Source organism: Phascolarctos cinereus, unplaced genomic scaffold, assembly GCF_003287225.1.
Source record: "Phascolarctos cinereus isolate Bilbo 61053 unplaced genomic scaffold, phaCin_HiC Scaffold_2;HRSCAF=192, whole genome shotgun sequence".
NCBI classification, from domain to species: Eukaryota; Metazoa; Chordata; class Mammalia; order Diprotodontia; family Phascolarctidae; genus Phascolarctos; species Phascolarctos cinereus.
The window spans coordinates 50676925-50703418 of NW_027555625.1; the positions used below are offsets into that span (position 1 = coordinate 50676925).

Consider the following 26494-nt stretch of genomic DNA (forward strand, 5'->3'; position numbering starts at 1 on the left):
CCAAAACAAGAGTACAGAAAATCAAATCAACAAAACAGCAAATGAACAAGGCAAAATTACAAAAGAATTCAGAAAAAATAAAAAAGAATGATCAGAATTTAGTATGGATGGACACGATAACAAAAATGAGAACACCAAAGAAACTGAGTAATGCCTTCAAAAATATAAAATACCCCAGCTAACTTTGGTTAGACCAAATAGAGATCTCAAATAATCCCATCTCAGAAAAGGAAATAGAACCAGCTGTTAAAGAATTAACAGAAGGGAGAAAATCGTCATCCTAGTGGATTCACAGTAGAATTCTATCAAACTTTTTAAAGAACAAGTAGTACTAATACCACATAGAATTCTCCAAAATTGAAAAAGAAGGCACCCTACCCGATTCCTTTTATGAGAATATAATGTTCAGATACCTAAACTTAGGAAGGGGAAAGCTCAAAAGGAAAACTACAAACCAATATAATTCTTGAACAGTGGTTCACATGTTTTACATAAAATCCTATCAGTCAGACTACAGTCATCAGAATCATCTGGTATTATTTAAAGAGTAGAAGGGTTGATCGTTGGGACAGACTAGACAATGGAGAATCAGAAATGCAGGAATTCAATAACCAAGTGTTTAATTGACCGGTTATCATAAGTTACTTAGGAAAGAACTCTCTTTAAAAACTGATGGAGAAACTAGGCTTTTAAAATGCTCCATAATATATGGATATGTGACCTTAATATTATAGATCATACTCTTGTTGTTGGTGTTTGTCCTTTGCTCGTAAAGAGGACCATGACATCAGGAAGGTGATGCCATGACATGCAAGTGAATTAGATCTAAGTGAGGAGGGTTGTGCAAAGTTTTATCTTTTCCTTCCTTCCTCCCTTCCCTTCCCCTTCCCTTTCCCTTTCCCCTCCCCCCCTCCCCTCCCCTTAAAAAAATATAAGAGAAGTAGATCACATGCCTCTCACAGATATAGGTAGCAGATGTATTCTATGCTAAACAATGGATAGAGGCAATTATGGAATATAAAATAGATAGCTTTGATCTTAAGAAGCTAAAAAACTTCTATACAGACAAAATTAAAGCACTTACTATAAAAAAGGAAGTGTTTTTGAAATTAATTTATTTTTAGTTTTTAGCATTCATTTTTAGCATTTTGAGTTCTAAATTTTCTCTCCATCTCTCCCCTCCCCCCACCCCAAGATAGCATACAATTTGATATAGGCTCTACCTTTACATTCATATTGAACCTATTTTCACATTACTCATGTTGTAAAGAGTTAGAACCTATGAGAGAAACCACGAGAAAGAAGAAACAAACAAAAACAAATGGAAAAAAAAGAGAGTAAATAATATGCTTTTTTTTGGGGGTGGTGGTGAGGCAGTTGGGGTTAAGTAACTTGCCCAGAGTCATACAGCTAGTGTTATGTGTCTGAGGCCGGATTTGAACTCAGGTCCTCCTGACTTAAGGACCAGTACTCTATCCACTGCGCCACCTAGCTGCGCCAAATAATATGCTTTGATCTTCATTTACACTCCATAGTTCTTTTTCTGGATGTGGACAGCATTTTCTATCATGAGTCCTTTCAAGTTGTCTTGGATCTTTGCGTTGCTTAAGAAGAGATGAGTCTATCAAAGTTAGTCATTGCACAATGTGGCTGTTACCAATTACGATGTTCTCCTGGTTCTGCTCATTTCACTTAGCATCAGTTCACGTAAGTCTTTCTAGGTTTTTCTGAAATCAACACGCTCATCATTTCTTATAGCACAACAGTGTTCAGTTAACATTTGTATACCACAACTTGTTCAGCCATTCCCCAATTGATGGGCATCCCCTCAATTTCCAATTCTTGGCCACCACAAAAAGAGCTGCTATGAATATTTTTGTACATGTGGGTCCTTTTCCCATTTGTATGATCTCTTTGGGATGTAGAGCTAGAAGTGGTATTGCTGGGTCAAAGGCTATGCACATTTTTATAGCCTTTGGGCATAGTTCCATATTGCTCTCCAGAATAGTTGGATAAGTTCACAACTCCACCAACAATGCATTAGTGTTCCAGTTTTCACACATCTTCTCCAGCACTTATCATTTTACTGTTTTGTCATGTTAGCCAGTCTGATAGGTGTGATGTGGTTACCTCAGAGTTGTTTTGATTTGATTTCTCTAATCAGTAGTGATTTAGGGCATTTTTTCATATGACTATAGGTGGCTTTAATTTCTTCTTCTGAGAATTGCCTGTTCTTATCCTTTGACTATTTCTCAATTGGGGAATGATTTGTATCCTTACAAATTTGACTCAGTTCTCTATATATTTTAGAAATGAGGCCTTTATCAGAGACACTGGTTGTAAAAATTCTTTCATAGTTTTCTGCTTCTTCCCTCCTATGGAAGTGGTTTTAATGGGGTGGAAAGCTGTATCAAATTTCTCTGATAAAAGTTTAGTATTCAGGATATATAAACAGTAAACAGAGGTGTATGTACATGCATCTACCTACATACATGTATTTGTGTATATATATACACATGTATTATAAATATAAAATGAAAAGCCATTTCCTAAAAGATAAGTAGTCAGATGATTTCGACAAACAGTTCTCAAAAGAATTGAAAGTATTAACAGCCATATGGAAAAAGTGCTGCCAATCACTGACAGTAAAGAGCAATGCATATTAAAACAACCCTGAAGTTTTATCTCACGCCTTGCAAACTGACAAAGATGTCAAAGCATGGGAGTAGTCAATGTTGGAGGGGTTGTGGGTAGGTAATAATAACACCAGTCGCTATGTAAACGTATAGGCACTGTTGGGAGCACTTTACACACATTATCTCATTTGATCTTTACAATACCCTGAGAGTTAAGTGCTCTTATCCCCACTTTAAAGTTGAGGAAGCTATGACCAACAGAGGTTATGTGACTTCTCTTTGGTCACAAAGTTAAATAAGAGTCGGAGGTCAGGTTTGAACTCAGTTTTTCTTGACTCCAGACCCAGCTCTCTATCCATTGGGACAGGGATGTGAAACTTGTAGTTCTGAACAGTCTAGAGTGCTGCACAAACCAGATTAAAATGTAGGTGGAAAATATTTCAAGAAATAATAATACATTAAACATCAGTAACATTATATTGTAAAACTTCAGTCGACATCTGGCCAGCAGAGATCCTTACATATGGTTTAATTGTGCCCATTTCTCTGAGTTTGACCCCATTTCACTGGGACATCTAGTAGTCTGAAAGGTAAGCAGTCTGGTGCATTATTGGTATAGCTGTGAATTGGCACAACCATTTTGTAAACTTGGAATTACGCTAATAAAGGGATAAACATGTCCATATCCATTGACCCAGAGATTCCACTGATAAGAAGAAAGTCCCCATAAGTCACCAAAATATTCATAAAAACAGTTTTTGCAATAGCAGAGAATTGGAAAGAAAGTAGATGTTTATTGACCAGAGAATGGCTAAACAAATTGTGGTAAATGAATATAGTAGAGTATTGCTGTATTGTTAGAAATGATATGTGATGAATACAGAGGAGCATGGGAAAATCTTTATGAGCTATAAGTATAAATGGAAAGAACAGCCACAAAAACAATCAATAGTGAAAATTGTAATGAATAATTATGGCTCAAAAAAGAAACTTGAAAAGACACCCCATGTTTTGGAAGTGGTGTCAGGTCCACAAGTTCTGCATGCTGCACATTTTCAGATTTTTTTTGTTCCTTTGGTCAGTGGTACTGATCTCCCCTTTTTTGGTCTTTTTTTTTCTTTTTTAAAGCATGAGATAACCCTTTAGGAGGGGAAGTGGGAGAGATCTACATAAAAAAATATGGTGGTTTTTGTTAAAAAGACACCAAAAACTTCTTTTTAATAAAATTTGATTCCGTTCCTTACATATTTTGGACATGCAACATATATTAGTGAAACTTGCTTCAACAGTTCCTCAACCCTCCACCCCTGCCCCTAGTTTCCCTTTTAATCTTGGTTTTATCGTATTTCTTTAAAATCTTAAATTTTATGTAATGAAAATTATCTTTTTAAAATCTTCTTTGATTCTCTGCCTTGTTGGGTCATGAACTATTCCTTGTTTTTTTGTTTCTTTAATTCGTGGTGTAACCTTTTATATCTTGACCACATATCTATTTGGAGCTTTTCTTATTATAAGATATGAGGTGTTGGTCTAAAACTGCTATCTTCCACATTATGCTGCTACAGATTTTTATATAACATTTTTTATCAAATAGTGAACACATATCTCAGTAGCTGGGTACTTGGTGTTTCTTGAACGTTAAGCTCCTAGGTTCCTTTGCATGTTATGTACCTAATCTATTCCAGTGATCAGTCTCTGTTGTTTCGGCAGTTACTGCTTTGCAGTGTAATTCGTGATATGGTATTTATTGACACCTTCCTTCCCACTTTTCTTCATTCTTTCCTTTAAATTCTCAACCTTTTTGCCTCTACATGATTTATTATTTTTTTTTTTAGTCATTTTAATTTAGGTAGTATCATTCTTATTATATTGGCCTAGCCTTTCTATCAGCAATGATTACTTCTCTAGTGGTTTAGATCTCTCATATAGTACCTTTTTCTTCTTCTTTCTTATCTTTAGGGTATCAGCCTTTTTATTAGTGGTATTTACAGGAACCAAGTATATGCACAGTTGAGTAACAGTTGGGCCACAGTTTTAAATTGCTTTCCAGAATGGATTGACTGATTTGCACACTTTCATCATCAATGCATGAAAGTGCCTATTTTATTCCCTCAAAGAATTGTCATTTCCTTTTTTTTGGGGGGAGGGGTCAGTTTTGCCAGTCTGATGGATGTGAGGGCATTTATACCTCTAATTATTGATGATTTGAAACATTTGTTTTTCATTTGGGTAAAGATAATTTGGATGTCATTCCTCTGAGGGCTATTCATAGCATTTGACCATTTATCAATTAGTGGATAACTCTTATTCATATGGATTTGAATCAGGTGCCCATGCATGTTAGAAATAAGACCTTTATCAAAGAAATTTTCTAAAAAGGTTTTATTCTTTTAATTTTAAGTCTTTTAACCTCTTTGCATCATTGAATTTGTTCAAAACATTTTCAATTTTGTATGATCATTATCATCCATTTCTACCTTTTTTGAATCTCTGCATCAGGCCATAATTTTTCAGAGTCTCAGAGTAATCCAGTTTATGTTGTCATTTGTATTTGTTGAATCAAACTCTATTCTTGGGCAGTAGATTTATTTAAACAAACAAACAAACACGGTAGCTAATAGTGAATAATTGTTTGAGTGTATATGAACATATAGAGTAATATTTTGAAGAAAAGTCTTAGGGATCTACTTTTTATTTGGTGACTGAAATTGAATTTTGAATAATTGATGGATACCAGAGAACTTACTCTTGGAGGAGGTGAAGTTGATTTTTTTTTTACAGTATTCTTTTTGCCACTTCTTAACTGCAATACTTACATCTAGAACATGTATTTTAAATTACCTACTCTAACACTGTTATCCACATTTTGAGTTTTCTTTACTGAAAAATATTACCTTATAGTGTATGTACTTCAAGTTCTCTACTTGTTCTAAGTATGCTGAAGATTTAGTGAAATTGAATATTTACCACAAGCCAAGTAACATCTTTCTCCAAGTTCCTTCCAAATTAATTTCCTGTTTCAATACCCTCTTAATCTCTCCTAAGTCATCAAGCATTTATTTAGTGCTTTCTCTGTGTCAGCAGTTTGCTCACACCAATAAAATCCTGGGTCCTTGATGGGAAGAAATACATTTTGCTGGTCTTGAGATTTTTCCCACAGTGGCTTCCATATTCAGCTTAACAGCTTTCCCTTGTTTCTTTCTTACATTTAATCTAAATTACTCCTTATCTTACCATTCCTCTTTTGATGAGTCACATATAAAATCATAGACTATCAGAAAAGAATTAGAAGTCATTTTTATTGAGTCTGTTCCTGAGCAGGAATCCCCTTTATGGAATTATATTTATATGGGAACTCATTCTCGTAAAGCAGCCTGTTTTACTTTTGGAGAGCTTATACTTATCAAAATTTTCCTCTTAATTCCAAGATAATGCTTTCTTCAACTTCTACCCTTTGGTTTGGTTTTATTTTTTGTGTGAGTACTAGCCAGAAAGAGTCTGTAACTACTTTAACAAAAATTTTTCCTCTTTTTTATGTAAAAGGAAACTACCATACGGGGACTGAACATTCAGCATTCACTTATTAACAAAATATAACAGCTGTGCTAATATACTTTACAAGAGCCTATGCAGTATCTAAATCAAGTATGAACTCCTGTGTTTGGCTTTTAAAGCCCTCCGTAGTCTGGCCCCTTCTTACCTTTCTAGTTGTTGTTGTTGTTGTTGTTGTTTTTTAAATACCTTACTCCTTTCCACTAGTTCATTTTATGATAGCTGGGTCTGGGGCTTGTTTTCACAACCCTTCTGTCCTTATCCTGGGACACTTGTCCCTCTGTCCTATGAGTTTTCAACTTTAGTCCCTCAGGGCATTGTGACCTAACTAATACTCCCCTCAGCATACCCATTTCTGTGCTTCTAGTGGTACCTCTTTTTTGTGTCATGGGCCCTTTTACCAGTCTGAAGCATATGTAAAATGCTTCTTGGAAGGTTATTAGATGTAAAAGATAAAACATATAGGATTATAAAGGAAACCGGTTTGAATTTTTTTTAAAAATATAGTTATTAAAACATTTAAAAAAACAAGTTTGTAGAACCCTGGTTAAAACTCCTTTTCTGTCTAGATTACCTCTTTTCTGTGGCAGGAACCCCCGTTATATCTAGTCAGTTATCAAATCTTGACATTTCTCTCATTTTAACATTTTTTGCTTCAATCATCTTTTTTCCTGACATACTGCCACCTCAGTTTTGGCCCTTATCAGTTTTCTCCTAAAATACTGTCATTTAAAAGTCTTCCTGTCTCAAGTCTATCCGCTCATTTTCTACATCACTACTAAAGTTACTTTCCTAAAGAACAAGTCTGAACATGTTACTCTCCTATTTCTTGTTGACTCTGAGATAAAATATTATTTCATCTCTCAGTCTTTAGAAACATTTTCTTTTTATTTTATATATGTGCAGACATTGATATATAAACATTTTTAGTCCAATATTAACCTGTTTATAATTTAAAAATAAGTAAATATTCGCATAATAGTGGGTGGCTCAAAAGATACATGATTTTAAATGTTTGAAGACCTTTTTTTGCTCTAGATGGAAATCTGTGTGAGCATCGAAATCTTCCTTTACACAGAGTGGTGCTTGAAGGAGGTATTTGTCCAAAGGTTAATAGAAACAGCTTAGCAAGGAGGTAATGAAAAACAGAAGATGCTGGGCATGAGAGGTGATGTGAGGAAATGCATAGAGATAGAAAAATGGATGATGAAAAAATTTGGTGTTAGATCATATTATGAAAAAAGAAAATTGACTTGGGTGAAACTGATGGAGCAAATGGACATGGTGACAATGGAGGGAAAGCAGTACCATCTTTCTTCATGTGTAATTCCAGTTGTTTGATAGATTCTTTAAAGTAAAATTTTTGATTGTTTTCTGTTTGGTCTGTAGGTTTAAAAAGTTGTTTTACAGTGTAAGCATAACAGTCATGGATTCTGGAGTTCATTCATTCTTATTCATAGTGTCTACCAGTGTGTTTTGAATTCATCAGTCATGCAGCATTCGGAATTCTGAGCCAGATATTTGAAACTGACATCGGACAAACTTTTTTTTCCCCTAGGGGAAGCTGTGAAACACTTTCGTTTACCTTCTCTCTCCTTTGTGCCACTTTCCACTTCCTTCATTATTATCAACAAAAATCATGAAGTGGCTTTTTGCTAGGTGAGAATTACAGTAATGTTATGTACCCCTTCAAGGGCTTAAATGACTAGAAAGACTACAGAAAAATGTGTTAACCTGAAATGTATGCACAAAGGACATTCTGCCAGGTGTCTTGTTTTCAAATTTATTAATAGTTTTTTCAAAATCTGTTGGAGCCATTTCCCCATCTGTAGAAATTACTTAATAGAACTAAGGTGCTTTGTTGTTGTTCAGTCACATGACCCCATTTGGGGTTTTCTTGGCAGAGATACTGGAGTGGTTTGCCATTTCCTTCTCCAACTCATTTGACAAATGAGGAAACTGAAGCAAACAGGGTGAAGTGACTTTCCCAGGGTCACATAACTACTATGTGTCTGAGGCCAGATTTGAACTCAGGAAGATGAATCTTCCTGGCTTCAGACCTGGCATGGTATCCACTGGGCTACCTGACTGCTCCAACACTAAGGTGATTAACTTGAGGATGTTCATTTAAGTATACACGGAATAATTTTCAAAGTTCAATTTCATTTTATTTTAGGTTACTAAAATACACCTTCTCTTCCTCCCTCCCACATTACCCCCAATTGAAAAAGAAAGAAAAACAAAACCGTGTGACAAATGTGTAGTAAGCAAAACAGATTCCTGTGTTGGCTTTGTCCGAATAGAAATGTACTCAGTCTGCTGTTTTTTGTGGTTGTTAATTATGTATTGATCAGAGTACCTCAGTCTTGGAAAGGGGTTTGTCTTTAGAATACTGTGGTTGTTGTATATATTTTTCTTCTAATTGTACTCACTTTGTTGTCTGTCAGTTCACATAAATCCTCCCAGTTTCTCAGAAACCATCTTTTTCGTTCTTTTTTCCAGAAGTCTATTATTTTACCATGTTGATATATTGTTTTGTTAAGACATCCTTTAACTAATGGACTTTCCTTTAGTTTCTAGTTCTTTGCTGATGCAAAAAGATGTAATATAAATATTTTTCTACATACTGAAGCTTTCCTTCTTCGATCTCTTCGGATTGTAAACTTAATAGGGGTATTGTTGGGTCAAAGGATGTACATAGTTAAGTAAAAGCTGAATATAGGATTCATAGAATTATAGAGCCAAAAAGATTAGCCATACTAACTTTGAGCTGTACCGTACTTTGCGGTTAGCTATACCAGCCCTCTATTTTTATAGCTTAGGGAACTGATTTGCTCAGTACCATGCAAAGTACTCTACATTTCTTTTTTGTCATGAAGTTAAACACAAATAATTCAGTATGCAAACAAGAACAAAATCCAGAGTTGATTAACCATGAACTTCTGTTATGTATTGTTAAATTTTACAGGTAGTAACAACATTGCCATATATGCTTTGCCTAGACTATTGTGATAGCTTCTTAATTGTTTCCCTCTCAGTTTCTCTCTCCACTCCAATCTGTCCTATCCAGTACTGTGCTAAAGTAATTTTCCTTAAATGGGTATCTGACTAATAACGTCTTATCTGCTTAGTGAGTTCTAGTTACTTATAAGCTGCTGTAGTCAACTATTTTTGGGGGTGGTGATGGAAAGTAGGTGTCTGTAACTTTCCCATGCTGGAAGTACAGTAACCAAATTCATGAATCTGATTCCACTGCTCACTGGTACAGAAGCTTTGACCTGCTTCATTTCTAACTGTGCCCAACTCACCCTTTTTTTTTTTTTTAAAGCTAATTGAGATTGAATGACTTGCCCAGGGTCATACAACTAGTAAGTGTCAAGTGTTTGGTCTGAAGTGGGATTTGAACTCAGGTCCTCCTGACTTCAGGGCTGGTACTCTATCCACTGCACCAACTCACTCCTTTTTAAACAGCCTATTGACCACCACATCCTGAGGGTTCACCATATTGCTGTGAGATTTAATGTGGACATCTCATTGGCCTTAGCCCTTCTGTAGCACAGTATTCCCAATCTGAAGGCATTCACTAGCCTCGGTAGCTGTGGACCAATATTCTGAGCCTTTGTTAGCCTTTTAAAACCCTTCACAACCTAACCCCATCCTGTTTTTCCACTGTGTTCATGTTGGTTCTCTTCTTGACTTCTACAATGCACCCAACTGGCCTCTCTGTTTCTCACAGTGCACTCCATCTCCCATCTCTGCAATGTTTTCCCTTCTGGACTGTTCTTTGTAAGATCTCTCATTTTCTTTAAACTGAAGAATTTGTTGATCCCCCTTATCCCTGCCTTGCTCGCCCTAACTATGTTGTATTTATGTTGTGTTCATTCAGGACACACACACACACACACACACACACACAGTCTTCCCAGATGGAATGTAATGTCCTTGAACAGCAGGATTGTTTCTTGTCTCCCTCCCCTTTCTCCTGTCCCTCTCCTACTACCCTTCCCACCTTTGTTTTCCTTTTCTTACTCTATTTCCCCTCACTCCCCCTTCCCTAGCCAAACATATAATAGATGTAGAATAAATGCTTTAGTTGATTGTGTGTCATTCTGAACTTGATTTTTCCCTCTCCTTTTGAATGTCCGACTGACTGGTGTTCTTTTTTTACCACCCACTAACTTCCAACGTGAGACTCTACCCTTATCCCTACCCTTTAACAAATAAGAATAATCAAAGAAAATAAATCAAAACTTTGCCTTGAATGCAACATATCTTTTTGTTTCTGTATAACCTCTTCTCGGCCTCAAGTCAGTAAATATGCTATGTCACTTTCCTTAGGAGTTTTGATTGGTCACTACTTTTTTCAGAGTTCTGAAGTTGTTCAGAGTTGTTTTGCTTTTTAATCTTATAATCATATGAATTTTCTCCAGATTTCTGTATTTTACTTTTCATCCACTTCAAAAGGTTTCCTCGAGTTTCTTTTGATTCCTTCATAGTTGTTGTCCTTTATGGTGGAATAATTTTTCATTATATTAATATCATTATTTGCTTACCCATTCTACTATTAAGGGATATTTACACTTTGCTTCCAGTTCATATCTATAACAAAAAATACTGTTATGCATATTTTTTTTTCCTTTTCCTATCTTAAAATTCTTTGGGATATGTGCTTAAGTCCTCCTTTGATCTTTCTCATAGTACCCTCTTGTGCATTTTTGCCTCATAATTGAGCCTGATTATCTGAATAATTATCCTGGAACTTCTCTTGTACATCTTCACCTTCTGGTTTGACATGATCTCCCCTCATTCTCTCTATCTGCCAGCCTCTCCCCAAGTTCCCTTTGGACTTGGCTTTCATTAACCAGATTACAAAGTTCCTGGGTAAGTGAATGGTTTCCCCTCTTTCTGCATATGTTGACTAAGGCTTATTAAAGTCTTTGAACATCTGGAGTGTCAGACAAATTATTTCTTACTTCCCTGATGACTGGTCAGTTCTCTTTGCCCATTTTTGTGTTTAAACAACAACAACAACAACAAAACGGCCCTGGTTCTCCCAGGGTTTTGGCTGCTTCTCTTCAGTTCTTGGCTGACTGCTGCTTTTTTCTAGGTTAAAAAAAATTACCCTCTGAAGTGAGCTGGAGCTGAATGTCTAATGTGACATTCAACAGCTGCTCAAGAGAAGGGAGATTTTCCTGTTTCCAGTAAAGAATCTAGAATCTTTTCTTCTAAATTGCAGCTGGGGTGGTCCTTTCTCATGCAGTTAAATCTCAAAAGTTTTTTGTTCATGTAGCTGACTGTCCACTAGAATGTGTCTGACCTAATGAAAGAAAGGTTTATGTAGGAGTTGGTGTATTGATTCCTTTTCAACTGTTAACATATTCCCTGAAATGTAAAGAGTTAAAATCATTTTAATTGGAAGAAACAGTACTGTAATGTTCATAAGCATATGCTTTTTGGTTTTGGAAAAGTTAACAAAAGTTGGTAATTTAAAATTATTTCAACAGCTTAACCACTTTCTTAATGATGAGAAGGCCAAAGGCTCCTGCCTCAAGATCTGGTACTACTTAGACACTTCCATGATGTCATTTTGTTCCCTTTCCTGAAATTGTACCAGTTAACTGTATTTGGATTATACTGATAACAATTCAGATCATCTCTTGGAGGAAGAACAGGGTATCTTTCATTGGTTTGAATTGGCTCAAACAGAAATATTGATTGAAGCATGAGTTTTGATTGGGTAGGGAAGTAGATCATTTTTGAGCATGGACACATTTTCAGAGGGATTGTAATGGGAAAATAGAGTGTAGGCCTGGTACAGAGATCTGAAATTAGAGGGCTTAGATGACAGACCTTGAAGTGAGGAGTAGATGAGGAATGGGAGAAATACAGATAAATTCAACCTATTTCAATATTTTGCATTCTTTTTTTTTTTTACTTATAGTCCTTTTTCTTTCTCCCTCCTCTATTAGAAATTCTTCTCTTTCATTTTTATTAAGTAATAAGTTGTTAAATACCTAACTTCCAAATGATAGTTTAAAATATAACCATTTCGTAAACTATACCCAAAACCTATAGGCACGCTGTCTCTCTTCTCTCCCCCCTCAATCAAGTCACTCCCTCACTGCACCCCCAGGTGAGCAAAATCCAAATCTAATATAGTTGAATGTCAAAAAAAAAAAGGCTGTAAAATGAGGAAACAATTAAAAAAAGAGCCTGATCATTAACAGCTTCTTTAGTGACAGAGAAGTTCAGGATGCAAACTCAAAAGAAGACAAGAACTTGAAAGCATCTAAGAACAAACCTCCTCTCCCCACCATGGGATAGGGAGGAAGGCAGATTCAAAACAAGCCTGACAAGAATTTGTACCAGAATTAAAGAAAAAGAGCAAAAAAAGAAAAGAAGAGAATTACTGCTAGTCAAAGCCCTCGGCCCAGTTATTACTTGAATCTTAGGATTCCTCTGATTCTCTTTCCCCTCCCGTTCCTTCATCCCTGTTCCTATACTTTTTTTCCCCCTATACTTTTCTTAGACCCTGGAGGAGTAGGAATTGAACCTCCAATTATTTTGCTGTCATCATGACTGAAGAGGAGGGTTGGGGTAGGAGGTTCTGTACAAACTGAACATACCCAGCACCCTCCTTGAAAACCTCTGCTGATTGTGGCAGGTCGTCATTACGTACTTGACTCTCCTGAGCACACAGAAATTCATTCACTTGCTCAGGATTCACACAGCTAGTATATGTCAGAGAAAGTCCTTGAATCCTGGTTTTCCACACTCTTGAGCTCTCTGCTCCATGTTGTCATTTCTTATGGTGTAATAATATTCCATTAGGTTCTTATACCACTGTTAGCTTAGTCATTCACCATCTGCTGGACACATAAGTTATTTTAAGGTTTTTGTTATTCTGCATAATGCTGTTATGCATATTTTTATACAGATAATCTGTTTTTCTCCCCAGTCAGTAGATGGTGGCTTAGGAAATAGAGTGATAGACTTGGAGTCAGAAAGATTTGAGTTTGAAGCCTGCTCATATTCTTAATGTCTTTGTGACCTTGGTGATGTCACTTAGTTTTCTCATTTATAAAATAAGGATATTGAACTCAGTGTATCTTAAGTCCCTCTTTCTCCCATTTAGTGACTTTTTAAAATGAATGAATCTTTAATGAAAGAATCATAAAGGGAAAGAGGATGATATATACAAAATTCATAGGAAGCACTAGTCTTACATGCCAGGATTCCCCAAAGTACTCACTGTCCAGTCCTTTTGGTTTGATGGCTCAGTTTAGTTCAATATTCAGTCTTTGTCTTAATTCCTAGCTGAAATCTGAGCCCAACATATTTTTTGATCACAAAATCTATGGTTGATTTTAGTACACCTTTTAAAGATTAGCCATATATTTTTACATATACAATAAGGCACTGAGTTTATCATTTACATGTTTATATAGCCAATTAATATTGTTACAGGGAAAATAGGAAAGATCTGCTACTTCCAGAAGTTAGTAACTGCTGCCAATTATGTACCATTTGATTTTGTAATTTTTTAAAGGGAGGTGAGGCATATTGGGGTTAGGTGACTTGACCAAGGTCATGCAGCTGGTAAGTGTCTGAGGTTGAATTTGAACTCAGGTCCTCCTGACTCCAGGGCTGCTGTTTTATCCACTGCACCACCTGACTGCCCTGATTGTTAAATTAAAATGACAGTTTTAAGCATGTTTACATTAGAAATGTGCCTACATTTATAGTCATAATTAACTACAAATGAATGTAAATTTTCTTTGTGATAATCCCATGGGCCATTGTTCAGCTTCTGACAACGAGATCTTGTTGTTCACAGACATGTTCTAAAACAATGTAGGAACCAAACAGCAGAGTTTCTAGGTTTACCTGGGTGGCCCAGTGCATAGAGCATAGTGCAGTCAGGAAAACCTTGCTTCAGGTCCTGCCTCAGGTACTTACCAGCTGTGTGAGTCTGGGTACACCACACAGCCTCAGTTTCTTCATTTTCATTTTCATTTTCATTTCGTTATTTATTTATCTATCTATTTATTGATTTTTTGGTGAGGCAGTTGAGGTTGAGTGACTTGCCCAGGGTCACACAGCTAGTAAGTATCCGCTATCTGAGGCTGGATTTGAACTGACATCCTCCTGATTCCATAGCTGGTGCTCTATCCACTGTGCCACCTAGCTGTCCCAGTTTCTTCATTTTTAAAATGGAGATAAATAATCGCCCCTGTATCCCAGGGACATTGTGGGGATTCAAATAAAATAACTTCTGTGAGGTGTTTTGCAAACCTTAAAGCACTATATAAATACTAGCTATTACTTATACTGTTATTTTTTCCATGTATCACCATATTCTTAAATTTTTGTACCTTTTAAAAATCTGTACTCTGAAGCTTTGGCCTCTAGTACTTAAATAACTGCAGTGACTGTGTTTCATCTTACCTTGTGCAGGGTTTTAACTGGAGCCCTCCAAGTTTCACAACTGGCGCTCTTTCCACTGTGACACTTGGGTACCTCTACAAGTGAGCAGATCAGCTATGAACCATATCTGTCTTTCAGACACTGAGAATGGGAGATGGGGCAATATGATGTGGGAAGAATATGGATTTGGGCTAACCCCTGACTGTTTATTGCTTCGTGTGTGACCTTGGACAAGTCACTTCACTGTCTGAGTTTTAGCCACCTCATCTTTGAACTGAGGGGGCTGGCCTAGCTCCAAACATGATGCCATTTCTGCAGAGCAGCAAATGCTGATTCTGTCTTTAAGAATTAATTTTATTTTTCAGTGAATAATTAAATACTTTTTTTCCCAATTAAAATTATATATTATCTACTCTTATTGGGAGTAGAGGTCAGAATAGAGGTTGGGCAGAAGCCTTGTAAAAGTGTGAATAGTCCAGGAAAATAAGTTCCCACATAGGCCATATGCCCTCTGATGGATTCTGTGGATTGAGTGTTACAGCTGGGGTCTAGAAGACCTGAGTGAAAAATTGGCCTCAGGGGCTTGTGAGCTGTGTGACCTTGGCCAAGTCATTTAATCTCTCTTTGCTTCTCACGGTTTCCTCAGCTCTAAAGTAGGGGTGATAATAAAAGCACCTGCTTAGCAGGGGTATTGTGAAGATCACATGAGATAATAGGTTTAAAAAGAAAAAAAGGACTTTGTACATTGTTTGAGCTAGGGAATAGCAGACATACTATGTAAATACTTATTCCCTTTCCCTGTCCTTCCCAGTCCAGACAGCATATCTCATTAATTCTCTGGAATCATTCTTTAACATTGAGCTTTTTAGAGTCCTTAAGGCTTTTGAAGTGTTTTATTTTTACAGTGGTATATTGTTACTATATGAATTATTCTCCTTTTTCTGTTCAGTACAATCTGCATTAGTTGGTTCATGTAAATCATCTTAATTTTCACTGAAACCATCCCTTTCACTATTTTTTATAGTACAGTAGGAAAACCAAATCCATGTACTAAACATACCTTGATGAAGAAAATCAAGTTCCCGTACAGACCATGTGCAAAACATATATTTCCTCATTTTCACTCTGAATCTATCATTTCTCTGTCAGGAGGTGAGTAGCATTATTGGTCCTCTGAAATTGTGATAAGTCATTTTATTCATCAGTTTTTAAGGCTTTCATAGTTTTGCTTTTACAGTGTTGTTACTGGTATGAATTGTTCTGGTTCTGTTGATTCTACATTCATTCATCTAAGTCTTCTCAAGTTTTCTTTGAAATGATCTTTTTATTGCTTGCAGCACAATACTATCATATTCATGAACTGTGCTTTGTTCAACTGCTCCTCATTTATTGAGCATCCTCCTTAATTTCCAGTAATTTACCAGTATAAAAAGTGTGACTATAAATATTTGTATACATATTGGTCCATATCTTTTTTTTTCTGATTTCTTTGGGATATAGGTCTAGTAGTGATATTGCCGTGTCCAAGTGCAGCATAGTTCCAAATTATTTTGCAGAACTAAATGGATCAGTTTCATTGTTCCTCTTTTCTGTAGCCTCTCCTACATTTTGTCATTGTTTTTTTAAGTTCTCTTATGGGTGTGAGGTAGAATAAAAATTGTTTTAATTTTCATTTTTCCAGGCATTGGTGTCTTGGAGCATTTTTTCATATGGCTATTGATAAGTTTGAATTTCTTACCTTAGAAACTTGTCTGATCATAATCCTTTGACCATACATCAAGAGGTCAGTAGCTCTTATTCTTATAGATTTGAATGTATTTTTTATATATCTTGGAAACAACTGTCATTATCAGCTACACTTGGTGCAAAGAGCTTTTTTCCCAGTTAACTTATTCCCTTTTAATTTTAGCCACATTTTTTTTGGGCGAGGAACAAAAAACTTTTACATTTTATATATTAAAAATTGCTTCTTTTACCTTTTGCAATCCTCTCCTCTTTTAAAAAAAAAATGAATGAGTGGAACCTACAAATCCAGCCTAATTTTTGAGAAAATTCTAGAATATGTTATTGGAAGGATCTTTAGTCAACATGTCAGTTTTGCCTTGATAGTAATAATCCAAGGTGCTTTTATGATGCCCTGAAGGCTAGTTATGGGCCAAGGGCCTGTGGCACATCTCAGCTACTTGGTGGTGATTGAGACATATTGATTAATGATAAGGACATGATCCTGGACAGATGGGCTGAGCACTTCTATAACATTTCCAACAGATTGTCCTCATGAACCAATACTGAAGCCTTTGACCTTATATCTCAGGTTGAGGTCAATCCCTCTCTAACCACACTTCCAAATGAAGAAGAAGTGTTGAGTGCCATTAGGTTCCTCCTGTGTGGCAAAGTGCCTGGTGCTAATTCAATTTTAGCTGAGAATTACAAGGCAGGGAGTCCACTGCTTGTACAGATGCTGACTGAAATCTTTCAAATTTTATGGTAAGAGGAGGTCATCCCTCAGGAGTTCAAGGATACCTCTACTCTTCATCTCTGTAAAGGAGAATGGAAATAAGTTGTCCTGTGACAATCATGGGGTGGGGCTGGGGGGGTATTGCTGGGATCTCTCTCTTAGTCATTGCTGGCAAGGTTCTTGCCAGAGTCCTCCTTAAGAAGTTGATCTCTTTGGTTTTGGAAGATAGTCATCTGCCCTAGAGCCAGTGTGGCTTCAGAAAGGGCTGCCCAACAACTCCAGGAGAAATGCCAGGTACTGTTTGCCCAGAGGGCTTGTGGAAGATCATGGCAAAATTTCGTTGCCCGGAGCAGTTCATCTGCATTGTGTGCAGTTTTGATGATGGCATGCTTGCCTATGTTGTGGACAATGGACCATGCTCTTGCACTTTCTCAGTCACCGGAAGCAGGGCTGTATGCTTGCTTCCATGCTTTTTAGCATTCAGCGATGCTGTCAGATGCCTCCAATGAGGCTAAAAACGGCATGAAGATCAACTACCACATTGTTGGTAAATTATTTAACTTGGAAAGACTACAAGCCAAGACTCAAGTGGAAGGAGAATTGGTGCGTGACTTTTTTTGTTCCCAGATGATTGTGCTCTCAGTGCAGCCTTTGAGGCTGAGATGCAGCAGAATATGGATTGATTCTCTGTTGGCCTGACAGTCAACACTAAGAAAACAAAGGTTCTCCACCAGCCAACATCATACTCTCTATCCGTGGAACCATTTGTTACAGCAAGCAGAAAAATTTTTTATGCCATGTAAGTTCACTTACTGTGTCAGTATACTTTCTAGAGGTTGTCCACATAGATGATAAGGTTGACATATGCATTGCCAGAGCTAGCTCAATGTTTGGGAGGCTCTGAAGGAAAGTGTGCCTACCAAACTGAAGGTCTACAGAGCTGTTGTGCTGACATCACTGTAGTAAGCCTATGAAACCTGGACAGTCTACCAGTGCCATTCTAGGAAACTAAATCACTTCCATTTGAGTTGTCTTAGGAAGATTTTGAAGATTACCCAGCAAGATAAGGTATCAAACACTGAGGTCCTTTCTTGAGCTGAACTTCCAAGCATTCAAGCTATACTGCCAAGAGCCCAACTCTGATGGGCTGGCCATGTTGCTCGAATGCCAAATGTACATTTACCTACAAGACTATTTTATGGAGAACTTACACAAGACAAGCCCTCACCTGGAGGTTAGAAGAAGCAATATAAGAACACTTTCAAAATTTCTTGAGAACTTCAGAATCAATTGTGAAATATAGGAGACACTGGCACAGCACCACGCAGCATGGCGTGCCTGCATCAAAGAATGTACTGTGCTCAGTGAGTGAAGCAGAATTGCAGTAGCTCAAAGGAAACACAAGGTGCACAGATTTAATGACTGCTCCTTCTCAAATGTTTATGTGGACCATCTATGCCCAACCTATGGTAGAGCCTTCCTGAGCCTCATATTGGACTGATCAGCCATAGTCTGATACCACTGTACCTTGGCCCCAACTTAGTGATGTCATTTTGGTCCTCTTTGAGAACAGAGGACAACCACCAGTCACCATGTCCAAACAAAAGCATTAATTACAAAGATACATTATCCCTTCATCAATAACAGATCTTTGAGTATTTACCAAAATATTAGCTCAGTGGATAACAGATCACCAATCTGGAATGGTATTATTGTAATGTCAGAGTCATAGGGACAATTCAAACGTATTCCTTACTTAGGTACCATGTGATTTGTTGTTTTGGTCATACTGACTTGGTTTAGTCCTAGTGCTTCTTCCTGTAGTCCTGGCACATTTGGTGGGGAAGTATCTAATAAGTGGAAAGTGGACCCATCAGTGGAGGCCTTTCTCATTTTGTCTCTTCCTTTTATTTGGTCTGAGTCTGGTTAGTCACCTCATTTGACTATAGCAAGTTTTCCTCTGTAAAGCTAGAATGATCCTCATCTTTTATGCCTTCTTTCCAGTAAATTAAGTCACAATTTGGAGCTGTAGTAATATTTTCATTTCACCAAAACTATTATCCTTGTTAAACAAGTGATTTTAGCATACAATACTGACCCCAAACTTTCCCCTGAAACAAAAGTTCATTTTAAAAATAACAGTATTTTACCACTGGGGTGTGTGTGTGTGTGTGTGTGTGTGTGTGTGTGTGTGTGTGAGAGAGAGAGAGAGAGAGAGAGAGAGAGAGAGAGAGAGAGAGAGAGAGAGAGAGAGAGAGAGATGCATAGTTTCTTAATAATTACAATCGAGATTCATTCAAAGGGCATTGAAGAGGCACATGGGTAGCTGGTATCAACAGGCTGTAACATAAAATAAGTGAACCATTAATTAGTACTGAACTACAGCATGTCATAGAAGATGGAGAAAAGATGGAGTGGTAATATCACCAGAGTGAAGTATAACATGGTTGGCCTGGGTGTGCTCTTGGTCTCAACTTTGTGTCAAGAAGAGGTGAGAGACCTTCAGTGCATGTGGACTGGAGCCACCTGTGGAAAACTTAGCAGTGCTTCTGGACAAATATCACAAGATGTGGGGACATGGATTAGTGTGATCTTACATCATTGGAGGCAGCATCCTTGATAATTGAATATTTGAGCACATGACTGATTTATATGAGCCACTGTGTTAGGTGCTCAGGATAAGAGGAAAATAAGATTTAGTTCTTGTACTACAGAAATGTCCAGATCTGTAAGAGTAAAAATGTATATTCAAATTTGGGTTTGTGTGTGGGGGGTTTTTTATTTTTATGTTTTTTTATTTATATTTTTTTTTGCGGGAATGGTAAAGGGAATATGTGTAATCAAGACAGAAGGAGAATGAGTCAGTCGCAGGTACAAATCCTTGGATTTTGAAATTGTCAAGCCACAGATCTTGATAAATAAAATGTTTTAGCATTTGATCTGGGTTTAAATGTAGTTGTCACCAATTGTTATTGATTCACTGCTATTAAATGATGGTTGGTATGATGAAATTGGGATAAATTAGTTAGCAAGCTTTATATTAATTAAGTATCCCAGCACTGTGCTGAGCTTTCAACATACAGAGAAGCAAAAAGCAGCCGCTGCCCTCAAAGGAGCTTATATTCTAAAGGAGTGGGGTGGAAAAATATTAAATATCTAGCTACATACAAGATATATTCTCACTAAATGAAGGTAATCTGAAAGAGGAAGAAATTAACAGCTAGAGTATTGGAGCAACCAGGAAACACCTCTTGTAAGAATGTAAATTGAACTGAATCGTGATATGCATGGAAGACACTTTTCTGAGAGAAGTGAGAGGCGGAGCAGTTCAGACATGGGAGTATATAGCTGGTACAAAGACACAGAAACTGGAATTGGAAATGTTTTCAGGAGCTATACTTAAGCTGATGCAGTTACATTGTAGACAGAGAGGAGACTGGAAACGTGTCAAGGGCCCAGGTATTGAAGTCCTTTAAATGCCAAACTGGAGTTTATGGTTGACGTTGGAGGTGATGGCCCTTGGAGCTCACCATACATGGTGAAAGAATATGTTGAGTACTGCGCTTGAGTCTATCTGAGTAAGGGATGGATTGAACTGGGAAGACATGAGAGGCAGAGAGAGACCAACTGAGAGGCCCTGAGGATTTGGACCAGGGTTGTGGTTGTATGAATGTAAAGAAGGCATGTGAAGATGACAGTAGAGACAAGATCTCATCAGTTGTTGGAGGCATGGGGTGAGTGTAAGTGAGGAATTGAGAATAACACGCACATGGTAGGCTGGGGAGATGAGAGGCTGTCAGCCCCACATATCTACAACAGATCTTATTATCTTTTCCCTTAAAGCTCAGCACAAGAAAAGTGCATTTTGTTTTGTTTGTTTTGTTTTTAAACAATGAGAGAGACATGAACATGTTTGTAGGTGTTAGGGGTTGGAGTCTGTAGACAGGGAATGTGTAAAAATAACAGAAAATTGGATGTAGTAGTGGGGGCAGTTTGTGGTGAAACTTGGAGATGATGGGAAAATGGCTTCATTTAAAGGGAGAGGAAGGAGGAGAGCCAAGTCTTCCTCTGGGATTAGAAAGAAGGAAGAGATAGAGAATGAAGATTTCTGATCATTGTCAAATGCTGAGGAGTGGAAGGGAGAAAAAGGAGCTCTGCACATGATCTCAATTTTTTCTTGTTGAAATATTAATCAAGTTCCTTGACTAAGAGAGTTTGGGGAAGGCATGCCATCTGAAGCTCGAGAGATTTGGAGAGTGGGACAGTGAATCAGTGAGGGAGAAATAGTATGTTTGCCTGTGCTAAGGACTGTTAGATTCTCCTCGAGTTCACAAGTACCACGTGGGTGAGGGGTAGCTACATGTCTAAAACAAACGTCTCAGGTTTAAGTGTATTGCAAGCTCTGTATGTGTCAACAGCATGACACAGTAGCCTCCAAAGCTCATGTAGGAGATACTAGGCATAGTGGCTTCTTGGGCTAAGAAGGTTATGTTGTACTTAAACCTGATCAGACTGTATCTGGAGGTTTGTGTTCAGTGCTTGCCACTCTTGTCATTTTTTGTTATTTTGTACTCAACACCAGTTAAAACAAGCATTTCAGTAGAGTGTGAAATAGAAGGAAAGCATTGTACCAACATTACGTTCCTGTTATTCAGAGTTTGCTTTTCTTTTTTAGTGTATAGCAAATTCACTTTCAAAGCTGTCCTCTTGTTCAGTCATTTCACATGTGTGTGACTCTTTGTGACTATTGGAGGTCTTCTTGGCAAAAATACTGGAGTGGTTTGCACATTTCTAGCTTATTTTACAGATGAGGAAACTGAGGCAGAGTTAAGTTACTTGCCACAAGGTCATATAGCAAGTAAATCACTGAGGCTGCATTTGAACTCAGAAAGATGAGTCTTTCCAAGTGCTCTATCCACTCCAAACCCCGTGCTCTATCAACTGCACCACCCAGCTGCCCTTAGAGACAAAGCTGTCCTGTTTGTATCTAATTCATTTTGGTCCTCTTTCTGTTCTTTTATCCCATTTTTTCTCTGGGGAGGTGGGGAATCCCACCTGGCCTTTTTCTTCCTCCCACCTCCCTCCTATTTTGTGTGACGTCTTTCAGGAAAGACTGGAGCATAATTTAAATGAGGAAAGTCTTTGAGATCATGCCATATAAGAGTCAGTTTGAGAGCTTGGGAATTTTTAGTACTGAAGAAGAGAAAAGTTCAGTGTACTATGATAGCTGACTTCAAGTATTTGAAGAGCTGTAATGTGATTATTATGAGTTGTACTATCTGACCTCTGAATTCCCGTCCAGTTCTAAATCTACAGTCTTTGATAAATTTTTTTAAAATTAAAATTAAAAATTTTTTCTTTTTTCCCCCTTTTTCTTTTTCTTTTTTGGGGGGGCAATTGGGGTTAAGTGACTTGCTCAGGGTCACACAGCTTGTAAGTGTGAAGCATTTGGTCTGAGGCAGAATTTGAACTCAGTTCCTTCTGACTTCAGGGTCAGTGCTCTATCTACTTTGCCACCTAGCTACCTCATAGTCTTTGATAAGTTTGAAGTTATTTGTGATTAAAAAGGGCCAGATTTGTTCTCCTTTATTCCAGAGTCCAGATGAAATGTAGAGATCACAGATTGTTCTTAAAATCAGGAAACACCACCAACAACTATATCCTAACAATTAAGATTTTGCAAATAAGAAATGGGCAGCTGGGGGGCAGAGTGGCTAGAGTGCCAGGCCTGGCATCAGAAAACCTGAATTCAAATCTGGCCTCAGATACTTACTAGCAGTGTGACCCTGGGCAAGTCACATAACCCTGTTTACCTCAGTTTCCTCATCTGTAAAATGAACTGGAGAAGGAAAGGGCAAACTACTCCAGTATCCTTGTCAAGAAAACCCCAAATGAGGCCACGGAGAGTCAGACATGACTGAACACAGCTGACAGCACAACTCCACCGCCACCCCTGGTGGTTTTCAGGCTGCCGGCTGATGGAGATATTGTTGTTTAGCAGAGTTGTAGATATGGGCTGTATCAAAGAGCCTCTGAGCTGCCTCCTGATTTCTGGAGCATCTCGCCACCCTCATTTTCTTACTACTCTCTCTGCCTCTTTACATTCCCTTCTCTCTATTCTATTTTCCTAAAGTTCTGCTCTCAGCACTCTTCACTGTGAAGACTCCTTCCCTTGAAGATGTCATCTGTTCTTGTTATTTTATAAGAATAGTATTAACTCATATCAAATAGCACTTGTATGGGATTACAAGGTGCTTTCCTTGTAACAGCTTTATTCATTTTTTAAAATCTTTTTTTTTAACAGAGATTGTGCATTCTCAGAGATGTTAATTCACATGACAGAGATCATACAAGTTAGTTTGGTGTCTGAGAAAGCCACTTAAAATACATCTTCATTTCTCCAAAGCTCTGTATCCAGATACTTGTTTCTATTTCTTTCTGTCTGGTACTCAATGTGCCTAAAGATAGAATTATCATAATCTTCTCCCTTTCCTCCTTTGATTTCTCCAAAATAGCCCCCTTTCCTAACTCCACTGTTTCTATTTATATAAAGCTATTATTTAAGTAACCCAGTCTCTAAGCCTTTAGCTGGTTCTTGCTCATTCAATTTTCTTATGTATGGAAGCATAGAATCTTAAAGGTGAGTAGCAGACCAGCTAGGTGGCACGGTGGATAGAACACCCAGTCTGGTGTCAGGAAGACTTCGATTCAAGGCCAGCTTCAGACACTTTACTAGCTTTACTAGCTTTGTGACTCTGGGCAAATCACTTTACCTTCTTTTGCTTCAGTTTGCTTATCTGGAAAGTGAGCTGGAGAAGGAAATGGCAAATCACTCCCGTGTCTTTGCTCAGAAAATACCATAGGGGTTCACACAGAGTCAAACACAACTAAAAATGACTGAACATTTTGAGAAAAAATTTCCTTTATCTGCAGCTGAAATCTGCGTTTCTATGCTTCTTTCCATTTTGCCTTGTTTTACACTTTGGGGCCCAGCAGAACAAGTCTAATCTTCACCATAACTGTGTGTCCTTGAGTGGTGTGGTGTCCAGTTCCTCTCTCCATTTTAACAGTCCTGATCCAAATATGGTCCAGTCTGTCAATGTATTTTTGGTGAATTTCTTTTCATCTTTAAGGTGCTTGGTTTTCTCAGCTATGCCTCTCTTTGTTTCTCTCCCCAGCTCTCTCCCCCTCCTCATTTTGTGGGAGCAGCAGTGGTATAATCTTTCAATCCTAGGATCTTTCCTATACCACACAACATGCTCTTGGAAAATTACCTTGATTACTTTGCTGGACCAAATCTGCATCTACTGGCCTATGATGTCAAGGATGGGAAACCATTCAGCCACACCTGAGTAATACCTCCCTCTCTCTCTAAAATCTTTGGACTTTGCCTGTGTCATCAAGCTGCCTTTGTGTGGAGATTTCAAACAGGAGTGATAAGAGTTTGCTGTTACTTGTCCATCTTGAGCATGACCTCTAAAAGAATTGTTAATCTCCCTTCTTTCTCCTGCTGTAGTGACCTAGTCCCAATAATTTTTTTTTCTTTCTTGTGAGCAAGGCCTGTATCTGGCCTTTTTTCCTCTCATGTCCCATTTCAGGCTCTTTCCTGGTCTATAGGGTTTCAATCTTGCCTCACCTTGCTTTAACATTGTAGCCCTCCTGACATTGTTCTTATAGGACTTGTGCAGCTGTTTGGTATCCACCCTCACTTAGTGTCCTACTTTTGATTCTAACTGCTACCAGTTTTGTCTAGGCCCTTGCTGACTCATGTTTGGGTTGTTGTATTAAAGACTAATGAAGAAAGAGACATGCCAAAAATCAGCATAGCTGATTAATACATTTAAGAAATCCAAAAATACACATAATCTTCAACAGTTATGGACTTCCCACCCTCTGTAAAGGCATTAGCTATGAGTGTCTTTTCATAAATTTTCTTTTGAGCCATGCTTGTTCTTTATAATTTTGCAACATTCACTTTCAGTTTTTTAAAAAACATGTGTGGCTGTTCTTTCCCTTTGCATTGTTTGTTTGTTTTTTAGGTGATTGGGGTTAAGTGACTTGCCCAGAGTCACACAGCTAGTAAGTGTCAAGTGTTTGGTCTGAGGCCGAATTTGAACTCCAGTCCTCCTGACTTCAGGGCCAGTGCTCTAGCCACTCTGCCATCTAGCTCTCCCCCTCCCCCCCCATCATTGAAGTCATTGTGTTTGTTGTTTTCTTGGCCTACTTTAACTTTATCAGTTAATTTAGATTTTTCCATTCTTTTGTATTAACAACATTTGTCATTTCTCATAGCACAGTAATATTTCATTTCATTCATGAACTGTAATTTGTTTGACAATTTTCCTGTTAACATTCATCTACTTTGTTATGAAACCTATGCTATCACAAAAAGTGATACACCATAATTATTTTGATATGTATTAGGGACTTTCTTCTTATCAGTGTCCTCCTTGTATATAAGTCCAGTAATTGAATTTCTGGGTCAAAGTGTATGAACATTTTATTACTTGCATAATTCTAAATTGCATTCCAATATGATTTTGCCAGTTCAAAGCTCCACCAACAATGCATCCGAGTTCCCATATTTCTGTCACCCCTCTACCATTGACTATTTCCATGTTTTGTCATCTTTGTCAATTTCTAGTTTATGAGGAGAAATCTCAGGTTGTTTTGATTTTCGTTTCTATTATTGGTAGTTATTTAGAGTATCCTACAAATCTCTGATCATATCATTTCTCTGTGAAAATGTTTAATAGTTCCCCACTGTTATGAAATTAAGTCCAAGCTTCTTAGCCTTATTGGCATCCTTTTTTCACAGTATTTCTTTTTAAACTGTGCTAAGTCAAACTTATTCAGTCTTTCCTTGAACATGCCCCATGTTTTCCTACATCTCTGTGTCTTTGCAAAGCATTTGCTAAAGTCTCTCTTGCTATTGTTTAAAAGGTAGAATAATTTTGATTAGGCAGTTAATATCATTAGGTAGATTTACAACTGACTTAGTGCTTTGGACAAAAAGAGCTGTTCTTTTCTACTACAGTTTGAGAGGCCGACTGGTGGAATACCCCCGGGATCTGTGGTGGGACCTTTTGCTGCCTAACATTTTTACCAGTCCTTGGCATATGGCTACAGATTTGCAAATGATAACAGAGAGGAAGACAGCTAATGTATTGTGTGATGAGATCTTAAAATGTCCACAAGTTAGCTCATTTGGCCAGTTGTGAAATTTAGTAGGATAAATGTGAAGTGTCACAATTAGAATTTAAAAAGCAACTTCACAAACAGAAATTAGGAGATATATGTTGCCAGACAGCATTTTGTCTCCAAAAGATCAGGGGATAGTTTTTTTGTTTGTTTGTTTGTTTTTGGTGGGGGTGGCATGCAAACTTGGGTGTGATAGGTCAACAAGAAAGCTGACGCAAGA

At 37.6% G+C, this 26494-nt stretch overlaps 1 protein-coding gene across 2 annotated transcripts in view; it reads left to right on the forward strand.

Moving 5' to 3' along the window:
- The window catches only part of ANKRD11 (ankyrin repeat domain 11), a 365863-nt gene that overhangs the window by 234372 nt on the left and 104997 nt on the right, over positions 1-26494 (forward strand). The window lies entirely within an intron of this gene.